General features: G+C 42.2%; 1 protein-coding gene across 9 annotated transcripts in view; it reads left to right on the top strand.

Moving 5' to 3' along the window:
• The first annotated feature begins 3467 nt into the window (after positions 1-3467).
• Positions 3468-15884, top strand: part of NRF1 (nuclear respiratory factor 1) — a 151396-nt gene continuing 138979 nt past the window's right edge. For 7 of the 9 annotated variants that reach the window (XR_009403752.1, XR_009403753.1, XM_059396412.1 and 4 more), the window contains exon 1: positions 3468-3590. The gene's annotated coding sequence lies outside the window, so the exon portion shown is untranslated. Of the gene's footprint in view, positions 3591-4124; positions 4198-4258; positions 4499-15884 lie in introns of those variants that run through there. The other 2 variants (XM_059396414.1, XM_059396413.1) reach the window with 2 other exon arrangements.

The following is a 15884-nucleotide window of genomic DNA, read 5'->3' as shown; positions in this document are numbered from 1 at the left end:
TGGGGCTCTTACACATGGGTCCTGGAAGGTTCCTGTGAAAACTGTTGCTTCAGCCATATTTCTTCATCTCCTCCCCTGCTGTCCCCCGCACTCCACCGCAAGGGACACAGTCAACACTAGAAGACTAGCTTCGATAGCTAAAAGCCTCCCCACAAATCAGCTCCTGTCAAGTGAGCAAACCAGCGCGGACAGGCCTGAATGTTGGCTGCTCCAACAGAGACCTACCTCACTGCTTTACTTACTAAAAACACTTGGGAGGCCTCCCACCTCCACCTACCGCTCCGTCTCCCACAACAATCCATCCAGTTAAAGTGTCTTCACCTTTCTGCTCTATGCCCATAAGAATCTTGCCCAGCCTTTGAGGCCAAATCAAGGTACATCTCTCTGAAATTTGCCACATAACTTCAATTCTGATTACCTGGGAATATTTATTATCTGTAGGACCACTCATTTGGTTCTTAGCACACAGTATAACCAGCCAGTCAAAAGACCAGCAGCTTCTTTTTTTTTTTTTTTTTTTTTTTTTAAGAGCAAGAGCACGAGTGGGGGTGAAGGGCAGAGGGAGAGGGACAAGCAGATGCCCCGCTGAGTGGGGAGCCCCACGCGGGGTTCGATCCCAAGGACCTGAGATCATGACCGGAGCTGAAGGCTGAGCCATCCAGGTGCCCCCAAATGACCAGCAGCTTATTGAAGTCAAAGCCAACTTGGAAATCTACTGCATTGCCAGGGCTGATGAACCCCCAATATTTTCTCAAAGGTCTAGGCTTCTTTTCATCCTCATTCTGGGCACCAAGATTAAGTCATTTTAAGTCAGTCTGCCCTTCCTTCCTTCCTTCCTTCCTTCTTTTCCTTCTCTCTCTCTCTCTCTTCCTTTCTCCCTTCCTTCCTCCCTCCCTGTTTGTTCTTTCCTTCCTTCCTTCCCTCCTTCCCTTCTTCCTTCTTTTCCCTCCCTTCCTCCCTTCTTATTCCTTTTCTTTCTCCACCCTCTTCCTTTTCTTTTCTTTTCTCCTCTTTTCTTTCCTTTCCTTTCTTCTCTAGGCAGGGCTTGAACTCACAATCCTGAGACCAGGAGCCACACGCTCCACGGACCAAGCCAGCCAGGCACCCCAAGTCATCCCTTCTTTCTTAATGCAACTACTACCCACAGCTTACCTTATAGAGTTGTCTTCTGACATTATCCTATCTACAGTTTCTGGCTTTCTTGTGCTGAAGCTGATCACTGTCACTTTGTTGGAATCTAGTTCTTTTAATCTCTTGGGCTAGATTTTTCTGCCTTTTTCCTGAGACTGATTCTAGAATCTTTGGTTATTATATGAAGAGCCTTTCAGACAGAGCAACTGGGGTTCACAGGCTCATTTGTCTTAAGAAAATAACTTGCATGTCTGAGGAGAGTAGACACAGAAATCTCTCATTATATGCTTATTGAAGGTCTACTGTGAACCAGGCATTGCATGAGATGCTGGCATATTATCACGAACAAGAAGAAATCCCTGCCCGCCTGCAGCTTCTGGTTTGTGGACGATTCGTGGTCTGAGAAGTGCTGTGGAGAAAGAGTAAAGCAATACTTTCAAACTTTTTGCATCCATAATCCAGTAAGAAATGTGTTTTATATCATGATTCAGAACAAATATGCAAACCCAGGGACATACATTTATATATCCCAAATAAAAGCTTCACGAAACAAGAGCCTTACTAAGTCTGATGCTATTTTCTACTTCTTTTATGAAATGTTGGTCATGACCCACTACGTTCATTTTATGCTTCCTCGGTGGGGACCAACCTGCAATGTGAAAATGCTGATAATGGTTAGAGGCACAACTCTGAGGTCAAGCTGATGGCTTTCAGACCTCTTACTGTCTGGGTTTGGGCTCCACCTCAACATGCCCCTGTTTTCTCTACGTGCGAAATGAGGTAATAATAACAGTATACCTGCGTCATGGACTCTTCCTTGACAACTACATGAGAAAGGAGATGATGTGTGTAAAGGACTTAAAATAGGGCCTGAAACATTGTGAGTGCTCAGTAAGCACAGATGATAAAGACTGGGTATGAGGATTAAAGAGCGAAAGCAGTCAATCTGAGGGGATTCGAGAATGCTGCCTGGAGGAAAAGGCATTAACGTTGACACCTTAAGAAGTGGCAGGTGACCAGAAGCTGTAGAGTGGAGAAGAACGTTCTATGCAAAGAAAGCAGCCCTTTCAAAAATTATGAGGTAGGAGAACCTCCCACCATGTATGACTTGAGAGCTTCCTGATTTGGCTGCAGCCTGAGGGAGAAGTCCATGGCCGATGAGGGCAAAATGGCAGCAGGGGTGAGGTCACCAACGACCCCGAAGCCAACTCAAAGAATTTGGGGCTCTAACTTACATGCAATGGGATCTTATTAAGCCTGTTAACCAGGGAAATGACATGATTTTCTTTTTTGAAAGACCACTCACGCTATAGGGCGGAGAACAGATTGGACAGGGCAATTCTGGTGGCTGGGAGACCATGAAGTCTTTTGCAGCATCTTGATTAGAGATGGTTTGGTAGCCTGAACCAACCGTGCATTCTGACGCAATGGTTCTTAAATTATGGTGTTCATGAGAATTGCCAGGACAAAGTGTGAGTAGGGGGGCTGTTAAAAATGCAGTTTCCTGGGCTAACAAGCCAAGGTTGTGGCGACAACCAATTGGGGCCCAGCATTTAAGTAATCAGCCCTAGTGATTCTGATGCACGTAGTTTCCTGATCACACTTTTAAAAACTAAGAACTAAAATACCTCTCGGATGTCTCTAACATTAGATTGTTTTTCCGCTACCCACTCCTCTTTACTTCTCAGGCACCTGCTTGGAGGTCCCTATTGCTTCTGACTCCCCGCATAGAACGTACAAGCTAATTGAGAGCAAGGACTTCGTCTAACAAGTGCATCTCCAGCGTGCCCAGAACAAAAGTGGCACAAAAGGGACCGTCTAGAAATGTTTGCCAAACGAATGAACGAGCGGATAAATTAATGTGCTGTTTTGCGCAGAAAATTTTGCTTTTAAATACCTGGGCAGGGTTTGAAATCGGGAAACAAAGGTCGTTCCAAAGAAAGGGTGAAGATGCGCCGTCAAAGCTGAGGGAAATGCGGGGAAGCCCGTTCCCAACTGTCGAGGCTTACTCAGGAGGTGATATAATTCTCGGGGTTGGGGGGCGAGAAATGTTACTATTTCCAGATTAGCAACCATCTTGGGCTGCCTGCGCCACTCTCCCGAGAGTCCACACTTGACTAATCCAGTTGCCTTCATGGTTCCGGCCCCATCCAACCCTTACAAGCTAAATGTGGGCTCCAGGAGGCCGCGGGGGCCGGGAGGGATGCTCGCCCGAAGCCCCCTCCGGGCCCGCGCGGCTGAAGCAGCGCCGACCTCCCCATCATGGCGGCCGCCGGGCGGGGAAGCTGAGCCCGTGCGTCGCGTGCGTGCCCCCTCTCCCTCCCCTCCCCCTCCTCGGCGGCGGCGGCGGCGGCAGAGGCGGCAGCGCTCGCCATTGCCGCTGGTGGCAGGAGGCTGCGAGGAGCCGGCGCGGTCGCAGTCTCCACGGCGCAGGCCCACGGTAGCGCAGCCGCTCTGAGGTGAGTGCCCTACCGCGCAATCTCCAGCTATTTCAGCCCCGGCGCAGCCGCAACACGCCGCCCGCCCGCCGGCCGGCCGGCCCGCCCCGTAGCCTGCACCCTGCCGCCCCCGGCTCCGGGCCTGGGCCCCCGCCGGATTCGGCCCGCCTCGGGCGGGGGGCCCCGGCCCGGCCCAGTCAAACCGCCACCCCGAGGATGCGCAGGCCGCAGTAGGCCCCAGGCGTCCTGGCGGGCTCGGGAGGGAGGCGCTGCCCTCCCGAGAGCCCCAGGGTTCCGGCCTCCCCCGCCGCCTGAGGCTCTGGGGGCCGCGGCCTCGTCGCCACGGTAGAACCCGGGGCCCGGGCCTGGCCTTCCCGCGGGCTCGGGAGCGGGAGGTCCGGGAGAGCGCGCCGGGCCCGGGAGCGGGAGGTGGGCGGGCTGCGCGGGACCGGAGCCGCGGTTCCCCGCTCGCCTCCTCGGCCCTTCCCCGGTCTGGTCCGCGGGCGGCGCGGCGGGCCGGGCCGGGCCGGGGTGCGGGAGCCGCTGTCTCCTGCAGGAGAGGAGGCTGGCTCTTCAGGCGGCCGCCGAAGCTTCCCTCCCGCCGGGGTGGCGTGGGCTTGTTACCCAGGTAGACTGGGGGACGCTGGAATATGGCGCGTTGCCCACCTTCTTGCAAGTTAGGAGGCGGCCCCGGGCGGCAGCGGCGGCAGTTCGAGGAGGAGGGCGCAAAGTCCTTTTGTACGCAGAAATAAGGAGCGACATTGTGTTTTCTTCCTCAGCTGAGATGCTGCCGGTGGAGGGGCCTCGGTTCTTCCTGTGCCTGGGGTGGTGGTCCCCTGGGTGAGGAGAAGGGGGAGTGGCGCGACCCTCGGAAGGAACCAAACTGTTGCCACTGTAAAGACAGGGGCTCTGGATGGCCTTATGCATGGGTATTATTTCACATCCCCAGCCTTTCGGGGAGCTCAAGGGTTTGCCTCTGCATGTTGTCCACCTCACTGTGCAGTGATGTCCACCGCCTTTCTCACCTGTTGTGTCGTTGCTGCTGGTCCCAAAGTTTATATAGTGCATCTGACAGTGCCCATCAGAACTTGGGAGTTGTTTAAAAATCTTAATATTTTTAGGGCTTCAAATGGTAATCTCCAGCCAGTTGGAGGAGCTGTTGCCTATCTCCAACCTTTCTTAAACATTAGAATATATTAATTGCTTACTTCAGAGCTGGTGTCAGTTGTGCTTGATTCTTTTTGTGGTCAGAGCAAAATTCATGTTTTCTTAAGTGTGTAGAGACCGTGGCTTGGGAAACTTAAGGTGAAGGCAGTGTGAGTGAACCTGTCAGCTTGGACAGTGCTCGCAGGAGAATGGGTATGCGCCATCTCGCCTTTTTTTCCCAGGGCATCATGTGTGCTCACCGTGATCCTTTTCCTATTTCATGCCCAGCCTTTTAAAAAAATTCCTTTTACTTTGACTTTGAACAGTAAGTTATTGGGTTCCTCACTCAAGGAAGGATGAGAGGGGAGCCTTGGAGATGCTGGAGTTTTTTTGTTTTGTTTTTAAAATTCAGTACTAGTATCCAGATTTGTGTTTAAATGTTCTTGTTGTGTTATCTCATAAGGTAGTGAAAATATGACTAGAATCTGTGCATGAGTGCAATTTCCTTATTTTATGAGCAGAAGAGGAAACAATTATCTCATGTAATACTTACTCTTGGGTGTTCAAAATTGTTTGTGTCAAGGGATTTTTTTTTTTTTTTAATTCTGTCAGGCATTAGATGTGACTTTCAACTGAATCCATGACAAAGACAAAAATAAAGCAATCAGGTTAATAAGTACTGCTTACCCTCTTCTGGCACATCCTTTTTTGAAATCCTTGGATTTCATGCTATGTGCCTTTCCCCTCCCCCAATCTCACACTCAACATATATGAGAGAAAATGACTTTTTGGTTAGTAGTCAGTGGTCATATTCTCATTTAGCTGAGAAAGAAAAGGAAAGCAAAGAAAGAAAGAAAAAAATCATCCTCAAGCCAGGAGTTTTCATGAAAATAGATTTCAGGTTTGAGGAAACTTAGCTCCTGGATTTAGGAAGAAACTCGAAGAGTAGCAGATAATGAGAGCCCTTGTCCACATCTAAAAGGGATTAAAGAAAGGATTTCAAGTTTCCCTCCCAATTCATGTATTGATGGAACCCCAAATTGTAGGTTTCTTATTATTAAATCACAAGTATACATCCATTTCTAATTCTTTTAGGGAGTGGAAGACAGACTCCCTGTGATTTAAATACCTGAATTTTGCATTGCCTGTATACTGTGAGTTCAAGAAGACCCCTGGGTTGTCTTCAAGAAGTATTTTATGTGAAGTAATCCCAAATGGGTGACTTTTTTAAGGGGAATTTAAACTGCTTATGGTCTGGGATTAAATTTTTTATACATCTTATATATAGTAAGGCATTCAGTAAATTTTGGGGGAGTAGTAATGATGAACAGTTAATTTTTGGAATTAAAATTTTTTTCACAAGTATTTGAAAAGACATACTTTTGGTTTTTGGAAGGGCTATGAATTGTCAGCCTTTAGAAACACACCCTCCAGTCCTCTGGAGAACAGGAAGTTATTGCATATGTTCAGCTTCTGTTAGATCTCTTTAGGCAACCCCAATGCTTTGTGCTGCAGTGGGCTTGTTCATCCACTTAGTGCCACTGAAAAATTGGAGTGTAAAGCGGGAACTCTGGGTTGTTGAGTCTCGGAAGTGTCTACTCTAACCTCAATTTCAGTGCACCCTCTCTGGGGTTGTAATTAGTCTAGGAAATGTGATATTTGAATTTAAATGTGTGTGACTTTGTGTGATGCGAATTAATTATAAAATTACGCGTGTGTATTGTATTTGGAAAATCAGTCTTAAATGCCACTCTTTTGTAAAAAAATGTTTTAGAAAAATTTCTTTGTTCTTTCATGTTTTCTTTGAGAGCTAACTAGTATTTTCAGCTTGAGCTTATCCAAATACAATTTTCCATAAATGTTTAGTAAAACTGCAATGAAAAAGAAACCTACTTGTTAAGCTTATTTTAGAAACATTTTATTTAGACCAAGTCCAATCATTGGTTTTGTTTTGTTTTGAGACTCTGGATACATGGTAATTTTTGTGCATTGTATATCACAGTTCTTTTCTTATTAGCTAGGGGGTGGGTTATTCACTTTTTGGGCTTTTCAGTAAGAACTTTTATCCATCAATATTCTAAGGTGAGTGGCCTGGAAGAGCAATAGTAAAAGGAGGTGAGACAAATCAATTTCAGGTGTTTCCAGAAGATTACAACCACATTGAGCTATTGGAAACTTTTAATCTTGAAGCAACAAGACTGCTTTGTCTGAAGCTATTTTGATGTAATATGTATAAACTTGGAAAATGAGAAGAACTTTTGACTGCTCAAGAAAAATAAGTGGATTATATATGCCTTGGAATATATATCTTTTCTGAAGTGCAGTTCAGAATTAGGCTAATGAGTTTATGATCCCACTCAGTGCAGTTTAGTTATTGAAGCTTCAAACACATTTTATCATATGGTCGTTTTTTTGTTTTGTTTTGTTTTGTTTTTTGCCTTTTCACCATGTCTGTGTGCCTGAAATGTGAACATTTATATGAACTGAAAAGTCAAATACACGTTTAAAGAGAGCTTTTAGTATATTCTTGAAAGAAAAAAAAAAAAAAAACTAGGAGGCAAATAAGGCAAGCCTACCACATTTGTGATCCCTTGAGACAAATCTATATTCTGTCACCAAAAGTAGTCTCTTAGAAGATAATTGTACCATATGGGATCTCCTCCAGAATCCTAGACCTTGTAACCTGCTTTATCAAACTGTTACTGAGCCATCAGATAATTTCTTGAAGAAACCAGGTTTGTTTAGAGAGGTGTGTGTGGATGTGTGTGAGTGTGTGTGAGTATGTTTTGGGAAAGTTGGTGGGGGGAAGAAGGGAAAAAGTAACTGATTCTGATAAAAGATTCTAGTTTTATAGATTGGGACTTGGAATTTGGGTTTGTTGTTGTTGTTGTTGTTGTTTTAAGATTGATACACTTCTTTGAGAGAGTGAGCTAGCAAAGCTAGGGACGGGCAGAGGGAGAGAGAATCCCAAGCATACTACTGCAAGCTGAGCACAGAGCCTGACTCAGGGCTTGATATCATGACCCCCTGAGATCATGACCTGAGCCAAGAGTCAAACGCTTAACAGACTGAGCTGGCCAGGTGCCCCTTTGGGCCTGTATTTTTAAAGGAAGCTAAAAGAACTACTTAATGTGTGGGTCATCTGGTGATTGAGACTGCTGTTTATAGTGTACTTAGTATACAAGCATAGTATTTAGATTTATTCATGTATGCTGATTCCTATAGTTATAAATGTGAAAATTTTGGCTGATGGTTTAAATGGACATTTTCTTAATAACTTTTTTTTTTTTAAGATTTTTATTTATTTATTTGACAGACAGAGATCACAAGTAGAGAGGCAGGCAGGGAGAGAGAGGAGGAAGCAGGTTCCTCACGGAGACCCCGGATGTGGGTCTCCATCCTAGGACTCTGAGACCATGACCTGAGCTGAAGGCAGAGGCTTTAACCCACTGAGCCACCAGGTGCCCTTCTTAATAACTCTTAAATGGTGCCTGTTGGGTAAACTAGGCCAAGCCTTTTTCAGAATTATGAAGAATGAAGTTTGTATGCATAAACGTTAAGACTATTTTTCAAAAGCAACTTGTATTACTATTGGTAATTTTAAAGTCTTTGCTTTTTAGAACTTGGAGAGACTGTTTTGTTGCTGCTCCTGAATGCTAATGTGGTTAGGCTGGCAGCTAACCCTGCAAAGAACAAGAGGAAGTGAGGAAATGTCCCCATGAAACATTGCTTAAAACTAAGCATTGGACTAGAAATAGGGAATGAGGGACTAGGGGACTCAATTTTTGTTTTATGTTCAAAAGGGGATAAGGTACACCCTTCAGACAGATAATAACCTTAATTAACTCTGTCCTTACTTTGGAGTTTTGCCATTCATTCACCAGTCATTGATCAAAGACATAACTATAGTCCAGGCGTGTGTTAAGTACTACAGTAACAACTAAACCACAGGCCTTGTCTACTAAAGGAGAAAGATAAGGGCTGGACTATGATACAGCTTGTTGAGAAGTAAAATAAAGATTGATGTGGAATTATAGAGGCAGGAAGTGAGTGATGTGGGAGAATAAGTGAGGTTAGGGAAGACTGTAGGAGATCTTTAAGTAGGATTTGGAATGGTGAGTAACGGTTTCCTCTGATGGAGAAGCGGTTAGAGGAAGGGAATTGATAGTCTGAGGAATAGCAAGTGGATTTTGCTGTGTTTGAGCAGTAGTGGAAAATGAAGCTGATGAGGTTATGCCGATTGGGAAGAGAATGGGGGAGTTCAGAGATTATATTTCATTAATGAGTAATGATGCCTTTAGTTAAGATAGGGGATGTATTGGAAGAACAGAATTTGAGAAAGAAGGTGATAGGGTATGATTCTAGATGTGGGAGTCAAGATCCCTCAAGTATCTCCCTATTGACAGATTTGGGCTGGAGCAGAAGGGGAAGCAGGGATCAGTTAAGAGATTTGTATTCATTAGCATAATGTTATACAGAAACTGCAAAAGACTATAATATCAGGATTGAGGAGAAGGCGAAGGGCAACCTTGTCAAGCATCTACATCTGAAGGTCAAATGGAGGAAGAGGGGCCTATGAGGGAAGTTGAAAAAGAATGGCTAAAGAGATAAGATAAATAGTATGGGTTCGAAGAAGCTAAGGAGGGGTTAAGGAAATTTTAACAGGAAATTTTAGCAACATGAAATCCTAGGGAGAGCTCATTGGGATGAAAACTGGATTTGGCAATTAAGAGATAAAAGGCATTTTCTGAGTGTGTGTGTATGTAATGTGCATGTGTATTGTTTTGACAGGAATCGTGATAGTGAACACAATAAATTTCTAGAGCATTACTGAATATGGGTAAGGTCTTTAAAACCCAGTTTAATAGACGACCCATGCTTATAAATAGGTTCTGTTCTTCCTTTTCTCTTATGGGAATTATAGCATAAAAGCTTTGGGAGAAGACTTCAATTCTAACAATTAGATTTTATAGATTTGAGTATATAGTATAATATATTTGAGTTTATCTTTTTTGTTTTGTTTTGTTTTTTTGTTTAAGATTTTACTTATTTGTTAGAGCACAAGCAGCGGGGAGTGTCAGGCAGAGAGAGAAACAAGCTCCCCACTGAGCAAGAAGCTTTGCTTGGGACTCATCTGAACACCCTGGGATCATGACCTGAGCAGAAGGCAGGCGCTCAACAGACTAAGCCACCCAGGCATCCCGAGTTTTTTGTCAATGCAAATTCCTCTTGAAGAGTTTTGAGGTTTTGTAATATTTAAATGTTAAGTTCAGGGGTATTTAACCTGGGTTTTATAGTTCTGGGATTCATGGATTATATTTTGGCCACGTAACCCTGATCTCCTGAAATTATATGAGAAGTTTTTTATGTGTGCCTGTGCAATTTTTCTGGGGAGAGGGTCCATAACTTTTCTGAAATTCTCAAAGCGTTCTTGACACACAGAAATGTAAAGGGCGTTTTCAGTTAATTATGTCAAATACTGGTTGTGTTGGTTGGCTGAAATTAGTCAGTTTGATTGACTGGGACAGACCCAAGGGAAGAAATTTTGAGTATCTCAGGTGAAGAACTTTGGGGAGATCTGAGGCACCTCCAGGAGATAGGACTGAGAGCACCAGAAGGAAGGTGGGAGGAATAACAAAGCAAAGCTTAACCAGTTTCAGAATCTTGCGAAGTGTTCTAGGATTCCTTGTTTTTTGGTTGTTTTGTTTTAATACTCTGGGATTCACACTAGTGTAGGACCGTCTATTCATGTACTATATACAGTAGGCTTTGTGGGCGGTCAAATTACTATTGTTTTTTTTTAAAAGATTTTATTTATTTATTTGACAGAGATCACAAGTAGGCAGAGAGGCAGGTAGAGAGAAGGGGAAGCAGGCTCCCTGCCGAGCAGAGACCCTGATGCGGGGCTTGTGCCCAGGGCCCTGGGATCATGGAAGCTTTAACCCACTGAGCTACCCAGGCGCCCCCAAATTACTATTGTTTTAAAGAGAGAATGAGTTTTAAAAGAAAGCTAAGTGGTTCATAGATAGCACTCAAAAAATGTTTAAGTTGGGAGTTAACATACTTTGAAAGTTTTCTAAAATGCACAGATGTTTCAGTCTAATTTGGCACAAGGCATTCTTTCCTTGCTTAATTTTTCTGACCATGAAATGAAAATACCATTGGCCTATTTTACAGGGTCTTTCTGAAATACGACAGTTACTGAATGTGTTGAGATCTATGATGGTTTCATGCTAACAAATTGCTAGTGTTCAAATTTCTTAAGTTATTAATAAAATCTAGATTTTATCTAAAATTTATTTATTTAAAATTTAAGCAAATTTTTGGGGCATCTGGGTGGCTCAGAGGTTTAAGCCTCTGCCTTCAGCTCAGGTCATGATCTCAGGGTCCTAGGATCGAGCCCCACATGGGGCTCTCTGCTCAGCAGGAAGCCTGCCCCCCCCCCCCCCCCCCCCCCCCCCCCCCCCCCCCCCGCGGCCCCCCCCCCCCCCCCCCCCCCCGCCTACCTCTCTGTCTACTTGTGATCTCTCTCTCTGTCAAATAAAAAACTAAAATCTTTTTAAAAAATTTAAGCAAGTTTTTAATAACGTTTCATATTAGAACTTATTCTAAAATCATTTCATTCTGTAATTTTATTTATTTTACTTTTAAATTTTATTTATTTGAGAGAGAGCACAAGCAGGCGTTTGGGGAGAGGGAAAGGGAGACTCCACTGAGCAGGGAGCCCAATTCAAGGCTCTGTCCCAGGACTGAGCCACCCACGTTGGTGCCCCTTATTCTGAAATGTTAGATAATCAGTCATTTTTACTTCCTCTGATTTTTGCATCTTTGAAATTAGATTAGGAGACCATTTCGTTGGCTAAGCCCTAGGTTCTGGGACAGTGATCTCCAACTTTTGATGGTCACCGTACAAGTAAAAATTTTGAGCACACATTCTGAATTACATTTATTTATAAACGATGTTCCTGGGGCGCCTGGGTGGCTCAGTGGTTAAGCCGCTGCCTTCGGCTCAGGTCATGATCTCAGGGTCCTGGGATCGAGTCCCGCATCGGGCTCTCTGCTCAGCAGGGAGCCTGCTTCCTCCTCTCTCTCTCTCTCTGCCTGCCTCTCTGCCTGCTTGTGATTTCTCTCTGTCAAATGAATGAATAAAAAATCTTTAAAAAAAAAAAAACGATGTTCCTATGCTATTGTACTAATACATTTGTGTGTATTATAAAGTATATAGAAAGTAGGAATTTCTTTTTATCAGAGAGTGAGAGTATGGGCGGGAGTGCACCAGTAGGTGGAGTGGCAGGCAGAGGGAAAAGCAGGCTCCCCCTTGAGCGAGGAGCCCTGTCCAGGACTTGATCCCAGAACCCTGGGATCGTGACTCGATCGAAGGCAGATGCTTAACTGACTGAGCCACCCAGGTGTCCCAGACGGTAGGAATTTTAAAAGGACAAGATAAAGATGAAATAGTTTTTAAAAATGTCTTGCTAATTGAGTTAATGATAGTTCAGTAACTTATGAGTTTGATTAGCTCATTTTTATAAATATATTTGTTCATAATTTATGTTTTTTAATTAATTAATTTAATTAATACCAGCAATGTTTTATGGAATACGCTGTAAAAGTATTGGTAAATACAAGAGAGCAATGAATGGTGTTGCCTTCCTGGCTCAGTTAAGCATCTGACTCCAGATTTCCGCTGAGGGCATGATCTCAGGGTCCGAGAGCCTGTTGTCTGGCTCAGCAGGGAGTTTTCTTGAGACTCTCTTTCCCTCCTTGTCTGCCCCTCCCTCCTGTACTCTCTCTATCAAATAAGTCTTTAAAACAATAAATAAAAGGAAAGAAAGGAGCGCCTGGGTGGGTTAGTCCTTAAGTGTTTGCCTTGGATTCCCCTCACCATCCTGGAGTCCCAAGATCAGGCTCTAAGTTGGGCTCCTTGCTCAGTGGGGAGTTTGCTCCTCCCTCTACTCCCTCCCCGTCCATGTTCTCTCTTTCTCTCTCAAATAAATAAAAGCAATGAATTAATATTGAGTAATCTTGAACAGAAAATTAGTGTTATAGAACTTATAATTAGCTGTGTTTGTGGATTATCTTTATATTCACTAATCTACAAAGAAAATCCCTAAATAGAACCGGAGTATTTTATCTTTTCCTTTATTTGTGGTGGTGGTTGTGGGGTGGTTTTTTTTTGTTTTTTGGGGTTTTTTTTTTTTGGTCCTTTGTCTTTTATTAAACAATTATGAAATAAAATTCTTAGTATTGAGCTTCTTTGTAACAATATTCCCAAATTAAAGAATCAACCAAGGTTTGCTAATTAAAAACATTTGTCATGGACCTAGTCTCTTGCCCCAAAACTGGCTTCAGGTACTAAGTCTAAAGAAGAAGTAATTTCGATATCACCAGTTATGTGATTGAATGTTAAAATTTTGTCTTTTCCTTAATTTTTGGTTTTATATTTTAAAAGTTTTCTTGCATTGAAAATATATTATTTTTGTAGTGAGAAATTTTTTTAAAAAAGATTTTATTTATTTATTTGACAGAGAGAGAGATCACAAGTAGAGAGAGAGGGAGAAGCAGGCTCCGCTGAGCAGAGAGCCTGATGCGGGACTCGAACCCAGTACCCTGAGATCATGACCTGAGCCGAAGACAGAGGCTTTACTTTAATCCACTGAGCCACCCAGGTGCCCTGAGAAATTTTAAAAACAAACGAAAAACCCTCCAAAGTCAATGGTTGTTTATAAGCATAGAGGTGATTTTCATTTTCTTTCTTCAAACTTAAAATTATCTTTAGTGAAAATGCTTTAATTTTTATAATTTAATTAATTTTTATAATTTTTATAATTAAAACCTCCCCCAACCCCCATAAGTATGGATAAGTATGATTATGGCCCTAAAGGCTCACTCTCAGATTTTGGGCAGGCAAGTCACTTACCCTCACTGGGCCTGTTGCCCCACTTGAAAAATGAGGACAGAAATGGTATTTAAAGTTTCTTCTAAATAAAAATTCTAAATTTCTGATTCATAAATTCTGAGTCTGTGTTATGACATGCTAATAAATACGGTATTTTCTTTAAAAGGCATGTATATGTGTTCATTGTAGAAAAGCAAAAAGAAGAAAATTTAAAATGTTCATAATTATATCATGCAAAGATAATATTTTAGTATATAAAGTTCTAGATATTTTTCTCTATAGTATGTGCATGCATATACACTATATATGATAAATGCAGTAATACTGTGCATATTGTTTTGAACCAGAAATGTCTAATTTTATGTAATTCATCTGTTTCTGCCCTGCAGTATTCTTAAGGAGCAGTTGTAAATCCATTTGTCTAAGGAAATATAAAAGATACTTAAAAGTTTCTCTCCAAATGCAGATTTGTTCAGGAAATGCTTGCTGTCTGTTTCGTGCTCCATGTGTTTTTGCTGAGGTAAGGGTAACTTGGAGTAAGGGCGAAAGGGCTGGCTCGTGAAAGCTTATTTAGTGAAGAATGAAAGCTAAATCCTGGGTTAACCTCAATTTCATTCACATAATAACTCATTTTTTTCTCCCACTTTACCCTCATACTTTCTGAGCTCAGATTTCTATATGCAGGATAGTTTCTAAAATGGACAAATTCATCTCAGTATATTATTGGCTCTTTTTTTTTTTAAGATTTTATTTATTTATTTGACAGAGATCACAGGTAGGCAGAGAGGCAGGCAGAGAGAGAGGGAAGCAGGCTCCCTGCCGAGCAGAGAGCCCGATGTGGGACTCGATCCCAGGACCCTGAGATCATGACCTGAACCAAAGGCAGCGGCTTAAACCACTGAGCCACCCAGGCGCCCCATATTATTGGCTCTTTTATTTTTACCCTGGGACATTTTGAGTTGTTATATCCCTATTGAGAGCAAATTAGATATTAGTAGCAGCAATAATATAATACAAAAGTGTGAAAAAATACCTGGTTTTTAAAAAACATTATCTGTGGGGATTTCAAAAGAGTTTAATATATATAAAATAAAAGTATATGTACAAATATAAAATGCTACATAATCTCATTCATACTTGCCCTCAATGAAGCATGTGGTATATATAATTGGAATTTTATGTAAAAATAACTAGATATTTCTCAAAGTTAACTTCTTAATTTATACAGTGGGTTCTTTTTAGAGTTAGTAATAAAACCTAATTTTCCTGCCTTCTCCTTTAGTTCTGTCTTTAATACCTCTGGTAGTTGGTTTGTTTTTGTTTTTTATACAGAATGGAAAGCAAATCTAGAGTAAATAGTTCCTTAGCACAGCAACCAATATCCAAAGCAATCTAGTCATTTTCAACCAAGTGTAGTATAAAGCTTGTGGAGGTGTGTGTCAGAAGAAAAATGTCTGATTTGTTTATTCTCTTCCTTTTACTCTGAAGATTGGTATCTTTTCTAGGAGAAAAACTTTATGCTTGCCAGTTAAAAATGCTTAAATCAATATCTTGTAGATAGAGCAAGAGGTAGAGAATCTGGGAATAAAAAGTACAAATTTACTGCCTCTTAATCTTGTTTTCAGTTTTTGTTATCTGAAACATATGAGAATAGTAGCTAATTCCAACTTGAGAGTCCACCAACTTGAGAATAGTAGCTAATTCCAACTTGAGAATCCACCAATTTGAGAATCCAAACATATGAGAATAGTAGCTAATTCCAACTTCAGAATGAAGACAATCCATTTTGTAGCCAGAGGGTGGTATACATCCAATGTCCTTTAAATAATCTGTTTCATATTTTTTTAAAGTTTTTAAAAAATTTATTCCTTTAGGTAATCGCTACACCCAGTATGGCCCTTAAACTCATGGCCCTTCTGACTGAGCCAGTGAGGTGCCCCAGTCTTTGTTTAGTATTAATTTATGGCTTCGGGTACAGTAGTGATTCTTGTCTTTGGGGTTAGCATGATTTTGAAGTTTGTTGTTGTTGTTTGTTTTTTTCTTTTAGAATAATGATTACCTTATAACAATGACTGGTGTCCCTTAGTGATAGAAAGTTCGTACAGTTGTTCCATGTAAATATGCATACTCAGATTTAGCCTACCAGCAGAGTTTCAGAACACTGTATCCAATGGCCCAATTGGCATTTCTTGGATGTCTCAGATGCACTTATATCTCCAAATGAAATTCTCTTACCAAACTTGTTCCTGTTCAACTTTTGCTTACCTCAG

This window comes from Mustela nigripes, chromosome 4, assembly GCF_022355385.1.
Source record: "Mustela nigripes isolate SB6536 chromosome 4, MUSNIG.SB6536, whole genome shotgun sequence".
NCBI classification, from domain to species: domain Eukaryota; kingdom Metazoa; phylum Chordata; class Mammalia; order Carnivora; family Mustelidae; genus Mustela; species Mustela nigripes.
The sequence above is the reverse complement of the archived record's forward strand: the minus strand, read 5'-3'. Positions and strand labels throughout refer to the sequence as shown.